Genomic DNA, 10,196 nt, shown 5'->3' on the forward strand with positions numbered 1-10,196 from the left:
GGTTGCAGGTCTCGGGAAGGTGCATGTATTAACGGAGCATGCATATGACAATTCTTGCACTTCTTGGTCTTTGTTCTGGAATCCTCAAGCATGGTAGGCCAGAAGTAGCCGGCTCGGAGAGCTTTGTGGGCTAGCGTTCTTGCCCCCATGTGATGTCCACAGATGCCTTCGTGAATCTCTGTCAGTATTAGCTCCGCGTCGGCTGGGCCGACACATTTCAAAAATGGTCTTATTACGGACCTTCTATACAATTCTCCTTCGAACACCAAGTATCTTGCGGCGATCCTTCTTATCTTCTGCGAGAGACTGCGGTCCTCCGGTAACTCTTTTGTTAGTTTGTATTTCATTATCGGAGTTATCCACGTCGTCTCGGCCTCGATGTCGCCCACCATGCCGACGGTCTCAGTGATGGTTTTAGCATTTCTGATATCCACCAGCACGGTTCGACTGACATTCTTGATGCTTGAACTGGCAAGTTTTGAGAGAGCGTCGGCTCGGTTGTTCTCAGACCTGGGGATGCACTGTATTTGGAAAGATGTTAATTTTGCAGTGTCGGCTTTTACCCTTTCCAGGTATCTCACCATCCCGTCGTCTCGAGCCTCATACTCTCCTCTGATTTGATTAGTTACTAAGAGCGAGTCTGTCTTCAACACAATGTGTTCCGCCCCGACAGCTCTAGCTAACTCGACTCCAGTTATCACCGCCTCATATTCGGATTCGTTGTTTGAGGCCGAGAAGGTAAATTTCAAGGCGTACTCAAACTCGTCCCCGTTAGGGCTGGTGATAAGGATGCCGGCTCCTGAGCTGTTCGCCGTGGAGGACCCGTCGGTATACACTTCCTAAACACCGGGATGTGATTCTTCTTGATATGTGCACTCGGCCAGGAAGTCTGCAAGCGCTTGCCCCTTTATCGAAGGCCTCGGTTTGTACTGAATGCCGAAGCCGGAGAGCTCCACCGTCCATTTGATAAGTCTGCCGGATTTTTCGAATTTTTCTAAGGCTTTCTCCAATGGCTGGTCGGTTAAGACCGTCACGGGATGTGCGTCGAAGTAGGGTTTTAACTTCCTTGCGGCAACGACGACGGCGAAGGCCGCTTTTTCGATCAGTGGGTAGTTTCTTTCGGCGGCTAGCAGTGTATGGCTGATAAAGTAGATTGGGTGTTGCTGCTTGTCTTCTTCCCTGACGATTACGACACTGACCGTGGCCGAGGTAAATGCTAAGTATAGATATAGCGTCTCCCCCAGCGTCGGCCTGGACAGGGTCGGCAGTGTCAGAAGGTGAGCTTTCAGTTGCCTGAAAGCTATGCTCTGTTGCTCCCCCCAGCTAAAGTCTTTATTCCCTTTCAGCACTGTAAAGAACGGAGTGCTCTTGTCGGCCGACCGAGAGATGAAGCGGGCAAGAGACGCCATCCTCCCGGTCAGTATCATAACCTCTTTTCGGTTTCTCGGCTCCGGCAGGTCTAGTATTGCTTGGACTTTCTCTGGATTGGCATCAATTCCCCTGGCGCTGACAAGCACGCCGAGGAACTTGCCGGCCCGGACACCGAAGTTGCATTTCATTGGGTTAAGCTTCATATTATATTTCCTTAGTGAACAAAATGTCTCGCTCAAGTCGGCCAAGTGCTCGCTGTCAGACTTGCTTTTTACAATAGCATCGTCGACGTAAGCCTCGATGTTTCGCCCTTTTTTATCTTGAAACACTTTGTCCACCAGCCTAGTGTAAGTTGCACCAGCGCTTTTCAAACCGAACGGCATCATTTTATACATGTATGTGTCGTTACCGGTGATGAATGCGCACTTAGACATGTCTTCTTCGGCCATAAACACCTGATGATACCCTGAGAAGGCGTCTAGCAGGCTTAGCATGGTGTAGCCTGCCGTTGCGTCAATTAAGCTATCTATCCGAGGCAAGGGATAACAATCTTTAGGGCACGCTTTATTAAGATTGGTAAAATCAACACACATCCTCCACGCCCCTGACGATTTCCTCACCATTACAACATTGGCTAGCCACTCAGGGTAAGTACAAGGCATGATAAAGCCTGCCTCTAACAATTTGTCTACTTCGGCTTTGATGGCCTCATCCTTCTCGGCCGAGGAGTTCCTCATCTTCTCGCTGACAGGCGGCGGTGGAGAGTACGTTCAGCTTGTGAACGATCACCTCCCGACTCACGCCTGGCATCTCGGCGGCTGAGTATGCGAAGACATCTTTGTTCTTCCTCAGCAGGTCCAGGAGATCGGCTCTGAATTTTGGCTCCAGGCCGACACGGACAGTTACGGTGCGCCCTGGGTCAATTTCCACTTCCTCGGTCTAGGCTCCTTCGACCATGCCGACGTTGTTGGTGTTCATCGGATCACCCTCCTGCTGTAAGGATGAGCTCTTCCCTTTCTCTGATTTCTTTGCCACTTTGAGGGATTGCATGTTGCACCCCCTGGCAGATACTTGGACATTGACTATTTCGTCTCTTTCGTCCTTTGAGACGAGCTTTTGCGCTTCCCCCCGGTCCGAGACATACATCAATGTCAGGGTCCGGATGGACATCACTGCATCGGCCTCGCTCAAAGTGACTCAGCCTATGAGAACATTGTAGGAAGACGAACCATTAATGACCACGAACTCAGATAAAACATTCTTGGCCGCATCGGCTTGGCCAAACATCACCGGCAGTCTGATTGACCCCAGGGGTACCAGGCCGGCCCCGAAAAAGTTGTACAGCGGGTTGGTGCAGGGGCTCAGGTCTTCAATCTTCAGACCGAGATTGAGAAAGCACTCCCTGAACATGATGTTTGTGTAGGCGCCTGTGTCAATCAGGCACCTTTTGACCAAGTGGTTGGCTATGTCTAGGTGGACTACAAGCGGGTCGCTGTGCGGGGCAACGACGCCTTCGTAGTCCTTCTTTCCGATGGTTATATCGGGGACGGTGGAAGCGGGGATCGCTGTTTTGGGCACAAAGTTGATGGCTTGGTATAGCTCATTTAGGTGCCGTTTGTGCCCATTAGCTGACCCACCGTTCTCGTTTCCTCCGATGACAACCTGGATCACTCCCATTCGCTGGAATACTGATTTTCTATTCGCCCCGTCGGAGCTTGTTTCTGGGCCTCCAGCTACATACTTGCTGAGGGCCTCTTTCTGATTAGCTCCTCGATGGCGTTCTTCAGATGCCGACAGTTGTCGGTCTTATGGCCGGTTTGGCCGTGGTAGTCGCAAAACTGGCTAGTGTCGCCGTCCCTCCTCGCCTTGGGGGGCCTGGCCCACTTCTGCCCTTCATTCTTGCTCAGGGCAAAGACCTCGGCCGACGATTTGACCAGGGGGGTGAGACCGCTGTACCGCTTCTGGTTGTATGGTCCCGAACTCCCCCCGGCGCCCGCCGAGTTCTGTTTCCTATTAAATCTTTCAGGCCGTGACCTATTCATGTCACGGCGACCTTCATCAACGTTCTCCCGGCGGCTCTTCCTCTCTGGGTGCCCAGATTCGCTGTGGCCTACCCAGGTCTTGTGATAATCCTCCACCTTCACGGCTCGATCGGCCATCTTTCTGGCGGTGTCGAGGTTGAGGTCCTCGCACTTGATCAGCTCGTTCTTGAACTCGCCTTTCGGGAGGCCTTTCATCAGTGCGAAGGCCGCCAGTTCGGAATTCAGCTCTCGGATCTGCTGAACTTTCGCGTCGAATCTCTTCACGTAGCTCCGGAGGGACTCGCCCCCCCTGTCGGATAGTGAGTAGATCCGATGTCTCCACGGCCCTTCTCTTGTTGCAAGCGTATTGGGCTATGAAGTTGTCTCTCAGGTCGGCATAACAATATACCGAACCATTACGTAGCCCCTTGTACCAACTCTGAGCCATCCCATAGAGGATGGTTGGGAAGGCTCGGCACCACACCTCATCGGGCTGCTCCCATACCGACATGTACGACTCGAAAGCCTCGGCATGGTCGGTTGGGTCGCTATCCCCTTTGTATGATAGGGGCGGCAGCTTCAGTTTAGTCGGCACTGACACTTCGAGGACATGGGCACTGAGGGGCTGTCTGACCGCGTGTCGAATGACACGCGGCGATCGGCTCCTCGCAACCTTAGTCCGGCTTCTCTCCCTCTCGCGGGAAGGGCTTCTTGTTGTCCGACTTTGGAGAGTCGGACTTCTTTCGTTTCTTCGGGGCGGGCCTCGTTGTTGCCGCGGCGACGCTGTCCTCCCGCGAGTGGGGGAAGGACTTTGGTCTGCCACTGGCACCACGGGCGCCGCCGGCGTCCTAGCATGCTGTGCTCCTTGCATCGCTCCGGTCAAGTTGTTCGGAGTCACTTTATGGGCCTTGGTCACCTGTGGGTGCGCTGCCGTCACCGTCGTTGTGGCGGGGGTGATCGGCGTACTACCCATCAGGTCCAGGAATAGCTTTAGTTTGGCTGCATCGACCACATGTCCCATAACAGTGACTTGGCCGGCAGGCAGCGGTGTTTCTGGTAGTATGGGCATCCCGTACGCCGGTTGAATGACTCGGCCGGTGGGGGACTGCTCGATCTCAGAATTAGGGAGCGCGTCATCCTGGTAGAATTCAGTTTCGTCACTCACAATTATTTCTTGTTGCTTTGACATCTTCTTAGCTTGCTGAGTGGGTTGTTGTTGTTGTTTTTTTTTTGTAAGGGAGGTGACTAGCTTTTAGTGTCTTTTCCCACAGACGGCACCAATTGTTCCGGGTGTAATTTCGGAGCAGGTTTGTGACCACGTAAGCTTGTAGAATGACGTCTTCGCTTGACTCTTCCTTTCGGTCTCTCCTGTAAAGATGAACAAACTGAGGGCTCGGCTTGGTACCGAGCGTACTCACTCCGACGCTCAAGTCAGTAAACTTAAAGAGATAAGCTGTGTGTTAACTTGGCAAAGTATATTGTAGAGAGATAAGTGAGTTTATACCAGGTTTTTAGATGATATTTGGGATCCTTTTCTCAATAAGTGAAGTGGAGTATTTATAGGCTTTCACCTTTTGTCACGTAGTGGCCAAGTGGCCAAGTGGCTAGCAGGTGGAAAGACTGTTTTACCCTCGGCTGAGGGACCCATGGCAGGCCGGCGGGCCTGGTTGACTCCATGCCGAGGGGTCTTGGATATGAGTACGCGGATGTGCTTCTCGGCCGGCTAGTTGCCGGGACCGAGACCCAAGTGACAGGCCGGCAGGCCGTGTCGGTCCTCCGGCTGTTAAATACGTTGACTTGCTGTCTTTTGGCTTTGACCTTGCTCAATATGTTGACTCGGTCAGCGGGTGCAGAATATGCCCCATCATATATAATTTTAACATTTTTGTTCGTTTATTATATGACTTTTTTTTTGCTTTATAAATATTTTTAAAATAAATATTCTTTATAACATTATTTTTCTATTTTTATGTTAGTAAAGAATAATCGATAAATTATTAGATCCACTTCTATTTTTTTTTTCTTATAAAATATTAGATTTACTTCTATTAGGATTACTTTGTCATAAATTATTAGATCTACTTTGATTAGGAGAATTTTCTAATAAATTATTAAGAGGAAAAAGCTAGATCTACACTCATTAGGAATTCTTAAAAAGTTGGATTCTCTAATATCGCTCGAAAAGTTTCTGCTTTATATATATGTATTGATTGATTGTTTCTTAGTTTGGAGATTGTAAATTACATGTGATATGCGCGAATTACAGTTCATAAATTGTCAAACTATTAACGAATTGGTTAGGTTTTGAGAAAAGAGAAGGAGAGAACTCTTTTTAATTATCTTTTAAGACAAAGGGCAATTATGGAATATCAGGGGTAAAATGCGTGAGATTTAGTAAACTAGTGTGTGAGAGTTTAGCAAATACGTTATTTTTATTCTTTCCTAAAAAAATGAAAAAGAAGAATTTTTATTCAAATTTTTTTTAAGAAAAATTGTACAACAAAATGAAATAGCCAAGACCAAGGCAAAATCTCAAATTTTCTTAATAGCTTTGGAGTTTAGACTTAAGACCATCCCCAAGCAAGGTCAATTGCTTGGTCATGATCTTGCTTGATCATGGTTAATGAGTTAATTAAGGTACTTAATTGGTGACCAAAGTTGTTAATTTGTGACCAAAGGTCAATTTGTGACCATACTTGAACAAATTGACCACTTTTGTGACCTCCTATGTGTCCAAATTTGATTGGTGGAACAATTAAAAAATAATAAAAAAAATGATTGAGAATGTTGTAAAGTGGATAATGATTGGGTTGATGACCTAGGTCGCGACCTTCTGCTTGAGAGGGTGAAAATGAGTCAAGGTTAATAAGGTGTGATCAATACTATATATTAATTCCAGAAACCAAGGGAGTTCAATGTAATTAAAGAAAGTTATACAAATTAATTATACTATATAGTTTTAAATCACTAGCACCGTGTGATGGACCCGATTAAGGGATCTCAATGCAAATATTATATAGCTTGGGTTAAAATTAAATTATATAGAAACTTGATAATTTTCCTAAACATTTGTAAGAAATTAAAACATGGTCAATTTCCTTAAAATAAATTAATTAATTAAGATGGTCAATTTTCTTAAAATAAAATAATTAATTAAGATGGTCAATTTCAAGAAGACTAGAAGAAAGGAGATGCTTGGTAATTTTCCTAAATATTTATAGAAGACTAGAAGATGGTCAATTTTCTTCTAATAAAATAATTAATTAGTATAAACATGCACACTTATGATATTAATTATTATCATCATAAAATTATATATTAAATTTAAAATCTATGCAATTTTATTAAACTTTATAGTTTATTAGATGTATAGAGATGTTAATTATTTAACATACAAAAATATAATATAAGTAGGTTATAAATAATTCAAGTTAGATTCCATAATATATATAATATTGCATAATTCTTTCGATTTGATTTAATGCATATATGTAATATATTTATATAAATATATAATCCTCTTAAAATTGCATGCCTAAGTAGTAAAAGTAATTTCGTCTGTAAAGAAAAGAATTGTAGTAACATTGGATATAGTTATATGATAGTAATCACTCATTCGAATAGTAAAAGTAACAATATTATTAGCGAGATTAGTGAAAGTGGTAGAAACAACAACGGGAGTAGTGAAATAATCAATATTAATGCGACAATAGTGAAAGTAACAATAATTACGGCGGGAGTAGTGAAAGTAATAATGATTACGGGCAAGTAGTGAAATGTTATTACTATTGTTTCATTAATAAGAGTAAAATATTAATAGCGGAAGTATTGAATTTGTCTCAAAATTTATTTTATCGTAATTTTAGGATATGTTATAGAAAAATATATTATTGATAAATTTATGGGTTATGCAACTTTAACTAATTTTATTTAATGAAAAAAAAAATTAATGGTAAGTAGAGGTAGCCCGGGCGAAGCCGGGCACCAATACTAGTTAATAGTAAAATCGGGTCGCGACCTAGTTAGCGCGACCTTTGCTTGGGGATGGTCTAACATGACAAACAAGCAATCAGATCAGTTTCAGGTCGGGGTAATTCGGGTTTGTATTTGTTGGGTTTTTGCATGAATTTGGGTTGGATCGAATAAGTTCGGGTCAATTTGGATTCGGGTCATATTCTAGTGGGTCATCATCAAATTATTTAGAAATAACAACCAATTTGCCATAATAAACATTTGGGTCAGGTTCAATAAGGTGGGGACAATTCGAAAATTTGGGTTAGATTTGGTTCCTCGGGTCTATTTGGGTCGAGTCACTTTTGTCGGGATTAGGTATGGTAGTCAAGTTAGTACTATTTGGGGGATACAAATTACAAGTTTTGATCGGCGCCTAAAAAATGTCTCAAGTTTTAGTGTTAACCGGCGGCCATATGAAGTATCGGTGGTCATTCAAACCGCCGTAGATCCCCGACCCGATGACAAAAACGGGTCATACACTATGATTTTGATTCAGCCACAGGTATTCTTCTAACACTAATTCTACCTTCATTGTTTTCATCGCAAAATTGGAATTGTTTGCATCATTAATTGAATTTAAATTTCTTGAATTTTTTAACTATTTCTTGAATTTGTGATCAAGTGATCGGCCTGCATGTCAGTGACAACTAACAATCGGCGTAAACATTCAACAAGGGTTTAGCATGTTTCTATCAATAAGCTCAAAATTACTCTATCTGTCTCATTCATTTGTTTACCATTCACCGTTTTAGCAAAATGATTGGGACGGAAGGGGTATTGTAAAAATTTTGAATAAGTAGACTTAATCTGGTCATATTAATATACGGAGTATTATATTTATATATTTAAATATTTAATCTCCTCGGTCTCATCCATTTGCTTACCTTTCTTGACTGGATCTATTCAATCATGTTTTTTTATTATTTCTTGAATTTATGATTAAGTAATTGGCCTGCATATTGCATGTCAGTGACAACGAACAATTGGTGTAAACATTCAACAAGGTTTTAGCATATATTACTCTGTAATTGATAAGCTAGGAATTAGCCGTTAACAGTTATAGAAAGTAGACTTAATTATCTGCAAATGAGAATTGTTTACGCTTAATTGTTGATATAGGAGCGTAATGGGTAGAATAGACGAGTTCCAGAGTATATAGTTTGATTGATTCTTGCTACGGAGTAATTTTTTATCACTGTGACAGCTTCCAATCCGCTTAAACATTAAATAAGTAGACTTCATCGGTCAATTATATTTAGGCTTGCAGTTGTCGTTTTATACGAAGTATACCGCTTAATTTGTTGATGAGGTAGCGTAATGACAAGAATAAACAAGATTGGCCATTCACTCAAGTTAAGAGTTCATTCTTCAAATTTGATTGATACTTCTTAGTTTTTTTTATCAAGTCATTGGCCTGCATAATGCACGTCTGCGACAACTAGCAATCTGCTTAACCATTAATTAAGTAGACTTACTCGGTCAATAGTTATTTAAAAGTTCAGTTGTTGTTTAATATATGCAAATGGAAATTGTTTACGCTTAATTGTTGATATAGGAGCATAGTGACAAGAATAACTCGAGCAGTGAGTACAACTTCAAACCGTCATTTTAGGTAAAAACTAAGATGCCATTGTGCACGTACTTCACCTCGAATCAAGGTAGATGTTCGCGACTTTGTTTAACATGAACACCAAACATTCACAAGGTTTTAGCATGTTGCTATCAATAGGCTCGGAATTACTCTATCCGTCTCATTCATTTGTTTACCTTTCAAGGTTTTAGCAAAATGATTGGGACAGAGGGAATATCCGTTAACATTTGGTAAAAGTAGGCTTAATCAAAGGTAAATAAATGATTATATTGATATAATCATTTGGTCATATTGATATATTATACTCCGTTGCATTCATTTGTTTAAATTATTTATTTATTTATTTGTGAGGAGGATTTTAATCAAAAGTAAATAAATGATTGGAACGGACTCATGGAGGGAGTATATATTTAATCTCTTCTTCATCTCACTCATTTGTTTATCTTCATTAGGGGATCCATTCAATCATGCTTTTATTATTTCTTGAATTTAAGATCAAGTCATTGGCCAGAACATTAAACAAGGTTTTAGCAGCTTGCTTGTTAAGCTAGGATTATTATTTGCACTTTTTTTATCAAAAAATTTTAAATATTGACCTGTGAATTTCAGAAGTTTAAGAATATTTATATATTTAAGACTAATCATATACTTCCTCCATTCAACTCCACTCTACCACTTTCCTTTTTCACGTTTACCAACGCGTGTTTTCCGCGCTAAATATCATTAGCTACGTATTTGCAAAAAATATAAAAGTTAGATATTTTTAATGTACTCGTAAAGACGAATCAAACAAGATCCCACATGAATATATTTTCACTTACGTATCGAGAGAAAATTGAAATTGAATACTCACTCGTGAATAGTGTTAAAAAATGAAATAGGTAGAGTGGAGTTGAATGGAGGTAGTATTTAATCTCCTAGATGCCGTTTAATTATATGCAAATGGAAATTGTTTACGCTTAATTGTTTATATAGGCGCACAATGATAAGAATAGATGAGATCGAGAGTATACAACTTGATTGATATTTGCCATTTTTTTATGAAGTTGTTGGCTTGCATAATCTACGTCTGCGGCAGCTAACAACCCACTTAAATATTAAATAGGTAGACTTAATCGGGCAATAATTTTTAAATGTTCAGTTGTTGTTTAATATATGCAAATGGGAATTTTTTATGCTTAATTATCGATACATAAGCA

This window comes from Silene latifolia, chromosome 7, assembly GCF_048544455.1.
Source record: "Silene latifolia isolate original U9 population chromosome 7, ASM4854445v1, whole genome shotgun sequence".
NCBI classification, from domain to species: domain Eukaryota; kingdom Viridiplantae; phylum Streptophyta; class Magnoliopsida; order Caryophyllales; family Caryophyllaceae; genus Silene; species Silene latifolia.